The following is an 18,213-nucleotide window of genomic DNA, read 5'->3' on the forward strand; positions in this document are numbered from 1 at the left end:
AAAAAAAAAGATTTTCTATTTTTTGAAGTAAAATTACCAACAAAGTTATATATTCAAGTTTTAATAATAATTTTTTTAAATTAATAAAATATAAATTATTTAATATTTAAACATTATTAAAAACTGTATTAATTTTAATTAAAAATTATTTTTTATAAAATTATTTAATTTTGAATTTATTATTATTTTAAAATAATTTTAAAAATAAATCTAAATCATTAATATTAAATAATATTTTATATTAAAAAATGTGATTCAAACAGGCTAAATATATATATATATATATATATAAAATAAAAAAATAATTTGATGTTTAAATTATCAACATATTGTTTCTTTCCTAATTTGTCTCTCCTTGCTAAGTTACCTCTCTTCTAATATGCATGAGACACTTTTAACGAAATAATTATCCTCTCAAAGTGATGTGGTGATTAAAATATGAGATATTGTCATATGAGATTTTAAAGTTAAAATTTGATATGTTTGAATATATCTTTTTTTATGTGCTAATGATAAGTAATTATCCATAATTTACCTATGATGCGGTGATAAAGGAGGGCCCACTAAGTGCGGGTTAAAGGACGGAGATAGCAGGCGACGTGGAGGTCAAAGTCAAGGTGGTCAACGTCATGATGTCAAAGGGCTCACCCATGATAGCTGAGTGGAGATCGACTACAATGGTCGATCGGTGCAGGCAATGTCTAATCGGCAAGAGGCTTGTCCGAGTTGACCCCCATCCAGCTCAGAACAATAGGGTAAAATTACCAGACGCTCAGTGCGGATCGGCAGAATGCTAAGGTCATCAAAGTGCTTGTACGAGCGGAAGGAGACAAGCTACTATACCCAGTTATCATAAGGAAGAACAGTCGAGGCCGACCGGGTGGAGGAGTCCCAGCCGAGCGACTATCTCACTCGGCTGAGTAGAGGGATCATTGACATATCTCTTAATATCCTTCTGGGAGATAGTGTTGTTGACATAAAGTATGGTCAACAGACGGATCATACGACGAAAGCTTCTACTGTCCTGTTAGGGATATACATGCCCTGTTAAGATATGATGTCAGAAGTATTTTCCTGACAAGTCCTTTCGTAGGATAAATTTGAGAACATGCTGATTGCCTCGAGGAGTATGTACGTCGCCCGCTCGGGCGCTATATAAAGGGGGTCCATGTACTGATAGAGGTACACGTTATTCACTATTTATACCTGTGTCTATTATTGCTTCGTCTTTTTCCTCTTTCTGATGACTGACGTGAATGTCAGATGGTCAACACCAAGGACCCCTTCCCTGACTCGACATTGACGTTTCTTGTATTGTACAATGAAGCGGAGTTTACATCTCGTCAACATAGTAATCACATACCCAACCAGCCATCTTCTTGATTTTCAAACAGAATCAACCTTCTTTATATTGGCTTAGGAATAAATTAGTGGGGGCACTTAGACAAGTGAATTACTGAAACAGATCAATACAGCAGACACGGTACACTAAATTTTAAAATAAAATATATAATTAACAAATAAAATTAAAATAGATCGTTTTAAAAATTAATCTAAAATTAAAGTGAATATAATATTTTTTTAAAAAAAATAAATATAAATAATATATATATAAAAAAGATTAGCGCCCCAATCAACTGGGCCCTAGGCAGATGCCTCGAACCGACAGTGAGCTTCATTTGCTGTTTCTGCTTCCCTTCTCCGTGCGTTTCGCATTAGTCGCCTCTCCATCGTCGCCTAAATCCGTCAGCCCATTCAAAACCCTCGGCCGCTCCAATCACCTTTCCGACGCATCTTCCTCGCCCATGGCTTTCCCCGAAGAATCGCTCCGACGAGTCCTCGCTGAGAAGCAGGCCGCCGTCGATGCCCAGGCCGAGGCCGTACGGGTCCTCAAGGGCCGCCCTGGCGCTGCCAAGCCCGAAATTGACGCCGCCGTCGAGACCCTCAAAGCCCTCAAGGTGGAGGCCGGCGGCGCCGCCTGATGCCTCCAGGCCGCTGTTAGCAGCAGCGGCAATGGGTCCGCCGAAGGTAGCAGGGAGGCGTTCCGCCCGGCTGTTGTCAACACGCTCAAAAGGCGCCTCTTTTACATCCCTTCCTTTAAGATCTATGGAGGCGTCGCTGGGCTTTATGACTATGACCGTCCTGGCTGCGCCGTCAAGTCTAACGTGTTCGCCTTCTGGCGGCTGGTAAACAATCGTTCGTACTTATTGGGATTTTTAATTCAATTCCCTTTAGTCCCACATTGCTAAACTAAAGAAGCTTAGAAGCCTTTATATATGGAAGGCTTCCATGCTAACTTAGTCAAGTTAAGGAGGACCTATATGCATGCGCGGACTAAGCCTAAATCAGGTGATTTTAAGGGGTTCGAATCGGAAATCCATAAAGTGGGCGCAACTCATGCGATCATCGCGCGCAAGGGGGGTGCAAATCCCCAGCTCGTGCTCGTGGGCCTCGCGCTTACGGGCGGCCCGATTTGGTTCACCTGGTTCGTTTTTGTTAGTCGGTTTGGTTCACACCAGGTTTGGTCCGCGTGAGGATGCGAAGCAGCGCATCCACGCATGAGAAGAGGAAGCATAAGCAAAGTGTGCGTCTCTTTCTCTGCACTGCTTCAAGTGTATAAATACACTTCTCAACTCACTCCAGAAAGCAAAACATTCCTTCTTCCTTGCTTTCTACTTCTTCTTCCTTCTTTTCGAGTTGTTCTGAGGCTTGGTTCGCGATCTGAGGTTGAGTCCGAGTGCGGTGCTCGTTTTGGAGTGCACCTACGAGCGACGCGAGCGGTTGTCGGATTTTGGGAGGATTTTGCCGGAGAGCCTCTGCACCGTGGGCGGCAATAAATTCTCTAAAGACAGTTGGCACGTCCGACGCTTCGACCGGAGATACACAATTTCTTAACCCTTACTGTTATTAACGTTTATTGCATGCTCGTCATTTATTGGTGCAATTATAGATTACTGTATTAGCGTAATTAGTTCTATTACACGTAGTTACATACGTTATCTGCCTATCTTTAGGCAAATATACGTTGATCGAGTATCTAACATGTAGAATTATGGTCGTACGGCTGAAATTTCAAAAGGAATCTTAGTAGAACTGCTGTTCTATTCGATCTTTATAAGTTCATGCTTCAGCATTCTCTAAATTTACCTTGTTTCTTTATTATTTTCATTGCAGCATTTTGTTTTAGAGGAGAATATGCTGGATGTCGACTGCTCCTGTGTCACGCCCAAAGTTGTTCTCAAGGCATCATGACATATCGATAAGTTCACTGATCTGATGGTAAACGACGAGAAAACAGGATCACTTGCTCAAGGACTACTGCAAAGTGAAGCTTCAGAAGGATCTCACATTATCAGCTGAGAAGGCTGCATAGCTCAAGCATGTTCTAGTGATGTTAGATGATTTCTCCTGAAAGGAAATAGGTGCGAAGATTAAAGATTATGGGATCACAGCTCCTACCACAAAAAACACACTGTCTGATCTTTACCTCTTCAATCTCATGTTCAGACTTCAATTGGCCCATCTGACCTATTGCCTGGGTTAGATGAGTCAAAAATCTTTATCTATTAATATTTGATTAAGGTTAGTACTTTTTAGTATTGTACTAATGCATATTCGGATCTTATAGATATATGAGGCCACCAACTGCTCAAGGGATCTTTGTGAACTTCAAGGACTTGTACTATTATAATGGTAGGAAACTCCCATTTTCAGAAGCACAGATTGGACAAGCATTTAGAAATGAGGTTTGATATTATTACATTGTTTTCCTTTCAGTCTGGATATAGGAAGTTTATTCAAAATATTAACTTATTACTGATTATGGTCTTGTTGAAGGCAACAATTTGTGATAGTTTAGATCAACATCTGGAATTTTGAAATGAATTGCGAACTGGGTTTTCATATAGGTTCTGTTAATTTTAGTGTTAGAGATTCTGGCTTTATCCACAGTTGAAATGATTGATGTTGGAAATATAGCCTTGTTTGCTTCAATCATATAGTTGTTTTCCTCATTATAGAAGAACTAATCTGAAAATTGAGACATTGACACCCGGTTCGACTAACTACGATCAGGAATGCAAGCTACTTTCTGACCCCCAATGAAAATATCATCATTAAGAAGAGTAAGTCTAGAAAATGATGATCCGGATGAACCATTCTTTAGATTTCTTTTAAAATGCATGTTGCTTTAATGTAATCCAACATTTCCCATGTAGATTCATGATACTGTTCAATCAGATTATAATTGTCACATGACACTTGGGGAAACAAGGATAATGGAGAGACTTTATAAGCATTAAATGAAATCATAAATGAAAATGAGGATCATGACTGGATATATGTTGCTTTTTCTGTATAATAGTTTTTAAATCCTTCATAATGAGGCAGTTAAGAAGAATATAATCATATCATTCAATGAAAAAGTGAGAAATTATTTGACTCCAACATAATAACTATTGATTAAATGACCAACCTCTATATTCTAATACTCCTCTAAAGTTGATCATAGAAATTGCTTGTCCAACATGCTCCACAATATAGAAAAATCTGATAAATAGAAAAATGAGTCTAATAAGATACTCAAGAAAGAGAATGAAAAGGCAAGCACAAAATGTTATTCTGAAAGCTAGTGGGAAAAACTAATACATTGATTGTCAATTTTACAGCAAGGTGTTTCCATTAAAAAGTACCACCGTGAACCATTTTTCCACATTGCAGATTTCACCTCAGCAAGGTATTCTTAAGGTCCGCAAATTTACATTAGCAGAGATTGAGCACTTTGTGGATCCTGAAGACACTTGTCATCCAAAATTCATTGATGTTGCCAACTTGGAGTTTTTGATGTTCCCTGATACGGGTATGTTTGGAAGGCTCAAGAGGTAATTAGAGAAAAAGAGAGGGGCAAGAGGGTCTTTTCATGGTTAGGGTTTTTGACTTTATAGTGGGCACTGCTTATGGGAATCAAGGGGCTTCGTCTGGGAGGTGGGCGTGGTCGCCGCCATGACCTTGGCTCCACGCAGCCGCCACCAACAGATCTGCACTGCTTTTCCCTCGCTACTGGCGAGCCGCCTCCCTCCTCTCCCCCTCTCCTCTCACCGGCAGAGGCCCCCCGCTAGGGCTCTCTTTTCTCCTCCGGCCGAAGCCATCATCGGGCGAACTCTGATCTGCCGCCATGGAGAGACCAGCGACGTCGCCGGCGATGGTCGCACACCTCCATCGTCGCCTCGTGCGCTGGCTCTGCATCCAGCCGCCCTCACCACCGCGTCCAGCAGCCTCCGTCGCCGCGTCCAGCCGCCTCCGCATGCGGCAGCCACTTTCTTGCGCTGGCAGTCACTGCTGCCCCCTTCTGCGGCCATGTTCACCGCTGGCAGTCGCCGTCTCCGGTGGATGTCGTCACCTCCCTATAGCGGTCACCAGAGCCTCCCGCTGCTGCCTTCGACAGCCAGCGCCTCCTGACACTGCCTCCGGCGTTCACCGCCACCACCTCGGGCAGTCACTGTCACAGCCGCCTTCGATGGCCAGCATACCCGGTATCTAGCGCCGTCACCTTCGACTGCCACAGCCGCCTTTGGTGGCCAGCGCCGTCGACACCTCTGGGCAACCGTCATCGCCCTCCGAGCAGCCACCGTCCGAGGGTTCAGGTATCGTATCATGCTTATATTCCGGCCTGCGAGCCGAGAGAGTGCCCGGCCTTCGTGCCGTTGTTGTATCCCGGTCTGCGAGCCGGTAGAGTGTTCGCCTTTCGTGCCGTTGTTGTATTTCGGCCTGCGAGCCGAGGTTGTAGTCGGATAGTGCATCATCCTACGGGTCCATATCGTGTTCGGCTCCGAGCCACTGGAGCTAGCTACTCACCAGGAGGACGTTCGCCTACTATTCAGGGTCGCGACGACTCGGTCAGTATCCCGATCAGCTTATCTATCCATCCGAGGGCGCCCCCTGGGCCAGGGTAAGTTCTCGTACTCGGTATCTGTTCATTTTATTGTTATACTATTATGCGGTTACTTATATGTCTGTGGGATTCGCCTCGAGCACCGAGGTACCAGAGACCGGGGGAACCCGGTCGCTGGATACAGGTACAGTTGACCGGAGGAGGACTTCTGACGATCTGGTCAACGCAGCGGACAGATCACCACCGGGTCAAGAGGATGCGGTCAACCCTCCAGACACGTCATTCCGGCAGGTTCGTCTTCTCAGCTTCCAGACAGGATCAAATTGGCGCCGTCTGTGGGAACGCGCCTGATCTGGAACGTGAAGATGGACGATGCCGGAGAGTTCTGCCATTCTCATGACCCCGGTCAGTTTTCCCGTTATTTATTCTGTCAGTTATATGATTTGCATTAGTTCCTCGGGCGAAGACCCCCGAGCCGATCGGCCGGGCGGATTATATACGAGCCACAGGCTCGGTGTAGAAGACCCCCGAGCCGATCGGCCGGGCGGATTATATACGAGCCACACGCTCGATGTAGAAGACCCCCGAGCCGATCTGCCTAGAGGATTATATCCGAGCCACACGCTCGATGTAGAAGACCCCAGAGCCGATCGGCCGGGAGGATTATATCCGAGCTGCAGGCTCGATGATGAAGACCCCTGAGCCGATCGGCCGGGAGGATTATATCCGAGCTGCAGGCTTGATGATGAAGACCCCCGAGCCGATCGGCCGGGAGGATTATATCCGAGCTGCAGGCTCGATGACGAAGACCCCCGAGCCGATCGGCCGGGAGGATTATATCCGAGCTGCAGGCTCGATGACGAAGACCCCCGAGCCGATCGGCCGGGAGGATTATATCCGAGCTGCAGGCTCGATGGCGAAGACCCCCGAGCCGATCGGCCGGGCGGATTATATACGAGCCACACGTTCGATGGCAAAGATCCCCGAGCCGATCGGCCGGGCGGATTATATACGAGCCACACGCTCGATGGAGAAGACCCCCCGAGCCAATCGGCCGGGAGGATTATATACGAGCCCGTGGCTGCCACGGACTCGATGGGGAAGACCCCCGAGCCGATCGGCCGGGAGGATTATATACGAGCCCGTGGCTGCCACGGGCTCGATGGCGAAGACCCCCGAGCCGATCGGCCGGGTTTGAATTAGCCCTCAGGGTCGTCTAGCCCAGATGTTAAACTGTAGAGTCGAACCGGCGACTATAAAAACCCCGGCTTGAAGACCGTCTAGCCCAGACGTTAAACCGTAGAGTCGAACCGGCGACTATAAAAACCCCGGCTTGAAGACCGTCTAGCCCAGACGTTAAACCGTAGAGTCGAACCGGCGACTATAAAAATCCCGGCTTGAAGACCATCTAGCCCAGACGTTAAATCGTAGAGTCGAACCGGCGACTATAAAAACCCCGGCTTGAAGACGGTCTAGCCCAGACGTTAAACCGTAGAGTCGAACCGGCGACTATAAAAACCCCGGCTTGAAGACCGTCTAGCCCAGACGTTAAACCGTAGAGTCGAACCGGCGACTATAAAACCCCGGCTTGAAGACCGCTACATGGACTAGTTTATCAGATATTCTATCTCCCCCGTTCGGGGTTGAGCGCATCAGTTATTTCATCTCCCCCGTTCGGGGTCGAGGACCAGCTTCAGATATTCTATCTCTCCCGTTCGGGGTCGAGCGGTCGGCACTGGTCTCGGACCAGCTTCAGATATTCTATCTCCCCCGTTCGGGGTCGAGCGGTCGGTACTGGTCTCGGACCAGCTTCAGATATTCTATCTCCCCCGTTCGGGGTCGAGCGATTATCACTGGCCTCGAGCCAGCTTATCAGCATATCATATTTCTTATCTCCCCCGATCGGGGTCGAGCTATCTCCGATGGTCGCGAACAAGGAGTATCTCCACTGGTTTCAAACCAGAATATAGGTTATGCGCCCGTTCGGCTCGTGACTTTCACCTCCACGAGCCTTCGATTCACGGGTTACACTTCCGATCGACTCACGAGTGATGCGGTCACTCGGCATCATTCCATTTAGTTCACTCGATTGCTGGGTGGCACCTTACGATCGCCCGTTGACTATTTTTGGGGCTACGCAGTCAGCACTTTCATAGCCGTCCGACCGGTATCGCGCGGCATCATCCGCCCGACATCTATTCATCCGATCGGCATCATTTCGATCGCTCGCACGACAGCGTCCGTCTAACATCTATTCATCCGATCGGCATCATTTCGATCGCTCGCACGACAGCGTCCCTCTAGCATCTATCCATCCGATCGACAGCACTTCGATCATCCGGTCGGTATTTTCGCGGCTGCGCACTCGGCATTGGTCCGATTACAGACTTGGTCCGCTCGGTACCGTTACCATCTCCTACGACACCACTATTATAGCGACCGCTCGAGCGACATTATATTATTGGTTCAGTGATTTAGCTTTGACATCGAGAGCGGTTCAATTCTTTGCAATAGACTGTCCAGTCAGTCGGGCTCACGCCTCCTTCGACTAGACTTGAAGGGAAGGCTTGTGATACGGATATGTTTGGAAGGCTCAAGAGGTAATTAGAGAAAAAGAGAGGGGCAAGAGGGTCTTTTCATGGTTAGGGTTTTTGACTTTATAGTGGGCACTGCTCATGGGAATCAAGGGGGCTTCGTCTGGGAGGTGGGCGTGGTCGCCGCCATGACCTTGGCTCCACGCAGCCACCACCAGCAGATCTGCACTGCTTCTCCCTCGCTACTGGCGAGCCGCCTCCCTCCTCTCCCCCTCTCCTCTCGCCGGCAGAGGCCCCCCGCTAGGGCTCTCTTTTCTCCTCCGGCCGAAGCCATCATCGGGCGAACTCTGATCTGCCGCCATGGAGAGACCAGCGACGTCGCCGGCGATGGTCGCACACCTCCATCGTCGCCGCGTGCGCTGACTCTGCATCCAGCCGCCCTCACCACCGCGTCCAGCAGCCTCCGTCGCTGCGTCCAGCCGCCTCCGCATGCGGCAGCCACTTTCTTGCGCTGGCAGTCACTGCTGCCCCCTCCTGCGACCATGTTCACCGCTGGCAGTCGCCGTCTCCGGTGGATGTCGTCACCTCCCTACAGCGGTCACCAGAGCCTACCGCTGCTGCCTTCGACAACCAGCGCCTCCTGACGCTGCCTCCGGCGTTCACCGCCACCACCTCGGGCAGTCACTGTCGCAGCCGCCTTTGATGGCCAGCATACCCGGGCAACCGTCATCGCCCTCCGAGCAGCCACCGTCCGAGGGTTCAGGTATCGTATCATGCTTATATTCCGCCTGCGAGCCGAGAGAGTGCCCGGCCTTTCGTGCCGTTGTTGTATTTCGGCCTGCGAGCCGAGGTTGTAGTCGGATAGTGCATCATCCTACGGGTCCATATCGTGTTCGACTCCGAGCCACTGGAGCTAGCTACTCACCAGGCGGACATTCGCCTACTATTCAGGGTCGCGACGACTCGGTCAGTATCCCGATCAGCTTATCTATCCATCCAAGGGCGCCCCCCGGCCAGGGTAAGTTCTCGTACTCGGTATCTGTTCATTTTATTGCTATACTATTATGCGGTTACTTATATGTCTGTGGGATTCGCCTCGAGCACCGAGGTACCAGAGACCGGGGGAACCCGGTCGCTGGATAGTACAGTTGACCGGAGGAGGACTTCTGACGATCTGGTCAACGCAGCGGACAGATCACCACCGGGTCAAGAGGATGCGGTCAACCCTCCAGACACGTCATTCCGGCAGGTTCGTCTTCTCAGCTTCCAGACAGGATCATTCCCTAGAAATGAGCAAATGACAGGCGAATCGGCAAAACCTGTGATACTTGGTGAGACAGTTTCCAAGGTTGGTTCTTTGCCAATTTTCTCTCCAATGTTCTTCTCTACGCTTTTGCTGCTATGCCTATTGAATCTGTTTGGAAATTGTTATACTTGTTAGGAAATTGTCAACAATGAAACACTTGGTTATTTTATTGGAATGGTGTACCTCTTTTTGACACACCTTGTAATTGATAAAGAACGTTTACGTTTCAGGCAGCATTTGCCAAATGAGATGGCTCACTATGCAGCTGACTGTTGGGATGCAGAGATTGAATGTTCGTATGGCTGGATTGAATGTGTTGGAATTACTGATAGATCTCCATATGATTTATGGGCTCATTCACTGAGATGTGGAATTTTTATCATCCCAATTGCATTTTCAGATACTGTACTTTTATTGTAAATCCTTCACGTTCTCTAAAAGCATTTCAGAGGCAGGGCACTGGAAGTAACTAAAGATGCAAAACTTCTCCAATCAACCATGAGAGAAACACCTTTCCTGTACTATTTAGAAGTTTTTTTTTTACATTTAGTTTTCCTAACTCATCTGTGCAGAACTAAGTAAATTATCTTATTCTTCCTTCAGCTTGTGCCCCGTTTTGCAAGCATCTATTCAAACTGTTTCAAGCCATATTTTGGTTTTCTCTAGTTTGTACTCATTTGTCTAAAAGCTTTATTGACTGTGGTTGGTTAACAGGAAAAAAGTGGCATCCCTTTGGTTGCCCATGTGAAATTAGAACCTAGAGAGATAGAGGTAAGCACCTATTTATTTTTTCGTTTGCCCACGAATGATTTGTTATTATTTATCTATTCTTGCTTCCTGTCTTTTTCTTTTCAATGATATCGTCTGTTTCTGATTACTTTTAATTTTAGAAACTTGTTATTGTGCCATCAAAAAAAGAACTTGGTCCTTCGTTTAAGGGCAATTAAAAGATGGTGGTTGAAGCATTGGAGGTAAACTTGTCCACTAAAAATGTCCTTAGACACCTATTGATCTTGTTGTTTCTCCATGCTACACTTTGATAGGCCATGCGTGAAAAGGAAGCACCGGAAATGAAAGCTTCTTTGGAGTCTAAAGGTGAGGTAGAATTCTATGTGTCCATACTGGGGAAAACTGTTGTCATAATGAAGAAAATGACCGCAATCATCACCGAAAAGAAGGAACTCCAAAGGGTTTTCCCTCCCTCTGTTAATGAGCCATCTTTTGGCATTGGACGAATAATCTATTGCCTTTTTGAGCATTCTTTCTACACACAGCCGAGCAAATCAGAGGATGTACAGCTGAATGTTTTCCGCTTTCCTCCTCTCGTGGCTCCTATCAAGTGCACAATTTTCCCTTTAATTAAAACCCAGGAATTCGATGATGTGGCTCAAATCATAGCGAAATCTTTGACTGCAGCTGGGATTTTTCATATTGACACCACAGGTATGTTTCTCCATGTCTGTTCCTTTAGTATTGATTAATTCTATAGATGGATGGTTTCTTTTAGAGTGTGTGCTTTTATTTGAAGTGTGGAGTTCGTTACATGTTTCTGAACTTCCTTTTACATGCACATCTATTGGAAAGCGATATGCCTGGACTGATGAGATTGGAGTGCCATTTGCAGTGACTGTTGATTCAGCCGATAGTGTGATGATCCAGGAAAGGGGACAGCAAGGAGCAGATCTGTGTGAGCATCGACGAGGCGGCATCAGTGGTGAAAGAATTGGTAGATTGGCAAAGCACTTGGTCTGATTGTATGGGCAGGTATTCAGATCATGCTGCTGCATTCAGTCCACAATCCAATGAGGAATGAAATAAAGGAACACTTGCTACAACCATACTGAATTCAACATATATCACCTTAGCTTTTATTCCCACAAAGGTTTGAGGTTTAGAGTTTAGAGTTTCATTTTTAGCATTAAAATCTCCATATGTATGTATTGATGCAAGTTTACCACTTGGATATGTATGGATGTATGTGTGTAGCGGCAGAGCTACCGATCCATTTTCTTAACTCGGATCCTAACGATGAATTCGGATCTGTTCCGGCTTGGATCCACCAGCTCACTCGATGCCTTGCCTAATTTTGTGTGCTTGAAGCGGCACGCTGTGTCACCAAACAGGAAAACCAACCAATCATGCCCGGTTAAATGCCTGCTGAACACATGAACACAGCTTCCTTTTGCACCGAGCAAAAGTGGGTTACTTCAAACAACAAGTTGACAGAAATTCTTCCTTCTTTCATGCATTTGTCAAGAGGAACAACCGGCGGAATGAAATCACAGCTGTAGAAAGGGCTGATGGGAGTCTAACGACATCGTTTGAGGAGGTAGCACAGACCATCATGCATTTTCATGATCGGTTGGGCACCCCATCAAGCCGAACAACACTACCACAGCAGATCACCCAGTTTGGCCGGCTGCTCGGCTCGTCCGTTTACCAATCCTCTGACGAAATCAAGACGGCATTGTTTGGTGATCTAAAGGCGTCCGGTTCAGATGGACGTTTTTCAAACATGTTTGGATGTAATTAGGGCAGATTTCATTGTTGCAATCATGGAATTCTTTAATGAAATCACACATTGATAGCTCTTCCCCAAATCTTCTCATGCTAGTATGATGGTCGACTATTGACAAAGAAAATGACAAAGAAATAGAAGTGAATATTTAAAAAATATTCTCTCTCATTCACTAAGAGAATTATAATATAATATATAGACACAAAGGATTATCAAATCTGATGAAAAATTATAACAATAAATACAATAATGAGAGAGATAATCAAAAGATTTTTAATTATAAAAAGCTAAAATAACGAAAGAACAATAAAATATATATATTTGATAATATTGTGAAATTGAAAAATATATTGACATTCTTTGTAAAATTGATGTGGATAAGTCTATCAGTATCAATTTATTACTGAGAAATTTGTATCATTGACTTTTCAAAGGGTTCGTAAAGACATTAACTATTTGAAGATCAATAGTCAAATAAGAAAAAGTGATAATAGCTTAAATAAAGGCCTTCCTAATGTAATGATTGTCCACCTCGATGTGTTTTGAGGGTTCAGGATATATTGGGTTTGTAGCTATTTGAATGACACTAGGATTATCATCATGAAGTGGAGTAGAATTCGATGGAAGAAATCCAAGTTTGGAAAGAAGACCACGTAACCATACAATTTCAGAACAAGCAGCATATATGACTTTAAGATTTAGAAACACAATTTTGCTCCTTACACTTTCAGAAAATCAAAGCATCTCTAAGAAAAATGCACCAGCCTATTGTAGATTTCCTAGAATCCGTGCAGCGAGCCCAATCTGCATTATTGTACATAGTCAAATGAAGAGCAGATTTTGTAGAAAAATACAACATACGAGTAGATGACCCAATTAAGTATCGAATAATGTGACGAACTACAGTAAGATGAAGATGTCAAGGTGATTGTATAAATTTGCTAACTATATGGATAGCATATGAGATATTAAACCTTATGATTATTAGGTAGATAAGACTACCAACAAGTTGTCTATATAAAAAAGGATTAGACAAAAGCTCATCTTCATCTTTTCATTATTTCACATTCACCTCCATAGCATATCAACAACATTCGCAGCCTTTAAACCGCCTAGCTCAATAAGATCTTGGATATATTTATGTTGATTTAAGAACAAACCATGATCTCGAGAGTGAACTGTTGGTGTAGTTGACACCAATAGTCAAACTTATATTTTGATAAGTGATAAATGGTTAAAGTTAGGTTTTATGTGATCTAATGTTCTTACCAAGTGTGCAGGACTTGACAGGTCTGGAGAACCTGACACCAAGTTGAAATCCAGCTAGGTCTATTGGACCTGACTGCTGGTGGGAAGCCCAGATAAATCTGGAGGATATGATATCTGGCAGGAAGTCTAGTTGGGTCTGCGGGACCTAATAGCTGGACGAAGTCTAGTTAGGTAAAAGATAAGTTAAACGACTGCAAATGGTAAGTGAAGTGAGTCACTGGAGGAGAGTGATCCAGTGAGAATAATTCCCGACAGGACTATAGTCGTTGGTCCAGTTTAGGTCCATTTTGGAAGTCTAAACTAAGACCATGACTAGATCCTAGTCTTGAAAAGGCATGATATAATTAATAATCCCTTATATTTAATTGTACTAACTTTATTTTACAGGGTATAATTTATTATTTAAACTAACACTTTTTAAAGGGGTGAAAATGCAAAAGTAGCATCAGATGAATAATGTCTGAGGCACCTCGGAGCTGCGGTGAGGCACCTTGAAGCTGCATAGAGGTGCCTTGGATCCCAAGGAGGTGCCCTCACATGGAAGAACTTTAAGGATAAAGTTATCGCAGCGGGGAGACGCCCTGGAGAACACTGGAGGCGCCCTCGTCGGATGAACTTTGAGGATAAAGTTCTTACGACGGGGAGACGCCCTGGAGAGCACTGGAGGCACCTCGAAGCTCCACAGAGGCACCTCAGAGTGCATGGAAGGCGCCCTCGAGTAGATAGAAGCCGCAGTCCGCACAACTTATCATGATCGAAGTTTAAGGGCTCAGATTTACACCTAGAGACACCTCGGATGAGATTGGAGGTGCCCTCACGCTCAATAAAAGAGTTGTTTGGCCAGCAGAAGTGAGAGAACTCATACACAAGCATTTACGACTATTCTACGACCTCGTACTGTTGTCGTATTCAAGCCTCAATGATGCAAGAACAACACAACGCTGCTACGTGCTCAAATGAGCCTAGACTTTGGTAACGTGTAGTTATTGCATAATTTTTCTATCATTTTTTCCCCACTTATTAAATTCTAAGGTTAGTAGTTCTGTTACCAACCTAATTTTTGTAAAGAAGTGATTTGATAGTGAATTATCCATCGGAAAGGTTCAAAGGACCTGAGTCTTAGAGTAGGAGTCGTCGAAGACTCTAAACAAAGTAAAAATCAATCGTGTGTTCTTTCGCTTATTTTTAGTGTTTTTTCCCCTACGTACTCATCTCAAAGACTGTAAAAATTAAGTTTTTTTTTTAAAATACACATGATTCACCCCCTCTCATGTGCACATCAATCCTACATGAACTTCCTATCCCCCAGAAAAATATGAGATGTTTAAGATCTTTCATTTTAAATGTACTATGTAATATATTTTTAAAGCTTAGTGATTAATGTTAGTGCAATTTTCCTTGGGTTAAGGTTGACTAAGCTTGAGTTGGCTCAAGCTCGAGTCTTGATGTTTGAGTTTTGATATTTAATAATATATAGATATTGCAGGTATAATTGTCCATATGGGAGATTGACAGTCAAAGGTTGACCAGAAGAGTCAAGTAGGTTAAGGTTGGCTAGATACTTGACTAGGAAGTCCTAATTAGAGGTTAGGCAAGGGCAAGTCAGATGGGAAGGTTGGTAGAAGAAGAATATCTAGGTGGATCAGTGTTGACCAAACACTTGGTGTGAAAGTCCTAGTGAGTGAAGCCAGACAACTGAAAAACCTTGGTGAGTAAAGCCATGTGAAAAACCCCAGTGTGTGAAGCTAGGCAGATGAGAAAATCCTGGTGAGTGAAGCCAGACAATTGAAAAATCCTAGTGAGTAAAACTAAGCAGATGGAAAAGGTTATGGTGAGTGAAATTAGGTGAAAAGACTTGGTGAGTGAAACCAAGTAGTTGGGAAGTCCTAATGAGTGAAGTTAGGTTGTGTGAAAAGCCCTCCTGAATGAAGTTAGGAAGTTCTAGTGAGTGAAGCTAGACAGTGTGAAAATGCCTCCTGAGTGAAGTCAAGCAGTTGTGAAGTCCTAGTGAGTGAATCTAAGCAGTGAGAAAGTCCTGGTGAGTGAAGCTAGACAGTAGAAATCTAGGTGGATAAAGGTTGGCCCGACATCGAGCGAGTGAAAGTCCAAGTGGGTTATGGATGACTAGACACTTGGTACGAGATGATAAGTCCAAGTGGCAAGGTTGACCAGACACTTGACACTAGGAGAAAAGTCTAAATGACTCAAAGGGTTGACCAGACACTTAGTGATGAAGTCCCGGCAGGTCAAGGTTGACTAGATGTTAGACAATAAGGAGTCCCAACAAGTCACAGTTGACCGAATGTTGAGCATGAGAACCCTATACTTGAGCCAAGCAAGCTAAGGTTGGTTAATCGATCAAGTGATCGATTAACCCAAAGCCAAGTTGATCGACTGGGAGAGTGTTATAAATAAAGACGACCCAATCAATCAGCTACGTCAATGATGGAGGACAGTTGGCAGCCGGCTAGAGGGAGGGTGAATATCCCTGACAAATAAAAAGAACCTTTCTCTAATTTATGGCTTAATTAATCTAACACTTGCATAAATAAAATAAATGACTAAAAGAAAAGAGGCACGAAAGAGTTACTTGGTTACAACCGATAAGGTTGTTAATCCAAGAAAGTTGGAGCTCAGTAAATAATCTCCTTCAGACGGAGAAGTCTCTTACAGCAGTTGTAGTACTCAATTATAGAACAAAACAAAACAAGAATGAATCACAAATGTTGTTTGAACCTCTTGGACCAGGGCTATATTTGTAGCCTTGGTCGGGGTGTCTGGAAAGGTTCCAAGCACCTGGAATGAGATAGAATTCTATCCCCGGCGTAACGGTTAAACACTACGTCGATTTGGGTAAAGTTTGGATTCTAGGTGCTCGGAAGGGTTCCGGGCGCCCCGACCAGGTTCGAGCACCCCGACCTGGTCCAGGCGCCTGGACCAAGAAAGTCAACATAGTTGACTTTTTTGCTTGGGTTTTTCGCTCCTGTTCCGCTCGCCTCGGTCCAGGTCTTCTGCTCCAACTACGCTCGCTTGGGTGATTTTGGCCATCCAAAATACCCGAATCCAAATTTTGGTCTTCTCGAGCAATCTTCCGCTCTGGTTTTTTGTCCCTCAGAAGCGTCGTGCGCCTCCTTCTCGTCCACCCGCGTACTCTTCTGCAGCACCTCGTCCCTCAGACACACCGAGCCCGTCAGCTCTCCCCCATGCCTTCCTTCTCGCTAGCTGTGTCTTTTGCTCAACTTCCTATGCTCATACGTTCCTGCACACTTAGACACAAGGTTAAACCCAACATGACCTAACCTAACTTGTTTAATCACATCTAAACTACCTTAGGGTTCCAACAATCTCCTCCTTTTTGATGTGAGCAACCCAAGTTAAGTTAGGGTAAACCAACATAAGGAAAAAGTAATAAATTTGCTATTAAGTGCAAAAAGTAAAAAAAAATTAAGCTACCTCCCCTTAGACTTAAATTTTCCTTCTCCCCCTTTGATTACATAAAAAATAGGGTACTTCAAAAGTCTAAGGAAAAAAAATTTTGAGTTGATAAAGTTTTAATAAACTTTGAGATAGATAAATTTTTTGTTCTTTTTTAAAACTTTAAGTTTTGTAAAAAATAATTTTAAGTTAAAAAATGTAATAAAAGAATATTTAAGTAATTTTGACAACTATTTAAAGTATTATTAAACACAAATAAATGATTTATCAGTTAGTCAATTAAACATTTTATTTCATTAATTGGCTTCCAGGTTGTGGTGAGGCATTAAATCTTCTTGGTTATTGGAACAACAACCACTTTCTAGACAAAGCCTCTTAAGAAAATAAAACATTTAATCTACTCTCTGAAAGCCCTAAATTTAAATATCTAATTCAAATACGATTTTGGAACCCAATATAGGTTCCTTCTAACTAGGTTAATCAGAAATTTCTTAGGTACATATTTTCTTGATAGTTGTCTGATTTGCCCCTTATAAAATCTAAGGTGTCAATTTAAATCATTATATATTTAATATGTGTGAATGTACGATTTTTCAACTCTTCTATTTTTGTTTTCAATTTTTCATTTTCGAATTTCACTTTTTCAAAATCTTCTAATCGACAAAAAATAACTAATGTTGATTTTAACTCCTTGTTTTCTACTTCTAATTTATGAGATGTTTTAGTCAAAATCTTTATAAATTTAAATAACTTATCAGGCGGTAAGGATCATACCTAACTTACTTTGTCGATTTCATCATCTAAGACTCCCCCTGTAGAGCTGCTCTCTTCTGATGTTGCTCCCCCTTCATCAATGCTTTCGATGCTCATTGTGGAAGAGCTTGCTTTGTCCTCGTTGTCTTGATGGCTTGCCATTAGTGCGATTCCGGCAAAGACCTCGATTTCTAATTCTGATGAGGTTTCGTCCCACGTTACTTTTAGGTTATTGTGCCTTTTCTAAGTTGGTCTCCTGTCTGTACTTGTGTCCTTATGCTTGTCCTTGCTTTTCAGTTTTGGGCAGTTGTCTTTTGCGTGCCCTTCTTCATTGTAATGATAGTATTTTACCTTTTTTTTTGTCTCTTACCCTACACTTGATTAAACTTATTTGATTTAAACAATTTTTTAAATTTCCTTACCATTAAAGTTGTTTCGTCATCGTCAAGTGATGTCTCAGAATCTGGTTCATCCACTTTTGCTTTTAAAGCAACATTTTACCTTGATT

The 18,213-nt window shown here is 43.9% G+C and overlaps 1 pseudogene; it reads left to right on the forward strand.

The window, feature by feature from the left end:
• Positions 1-1,631: 1,631 nt before the first annotated feature.
• Positions 1,632-12,330, forward strand: LOC122035269 (annotated as a pseudogene).
• Positions 12,331-18,213: the final 5,883 nt, after the last annotated feature.

Source organism: Zingiber officinale, chromosome 1A, assembly GCF_018446385.1.
Source record: "Zingiber officinale cultivar Zhangliang chromosome 1A, Zo_v1.1, whole genome shotgun sequence".
In the NCBI taxonomy this organism is placed as follows: domain Eukaryota; kingdom Viridiplantae; phylum Streptophyta; class Magnoliopsida; order Zingiberales; family Zingiberaceae; genus Zingiber; species Zingiber officinale.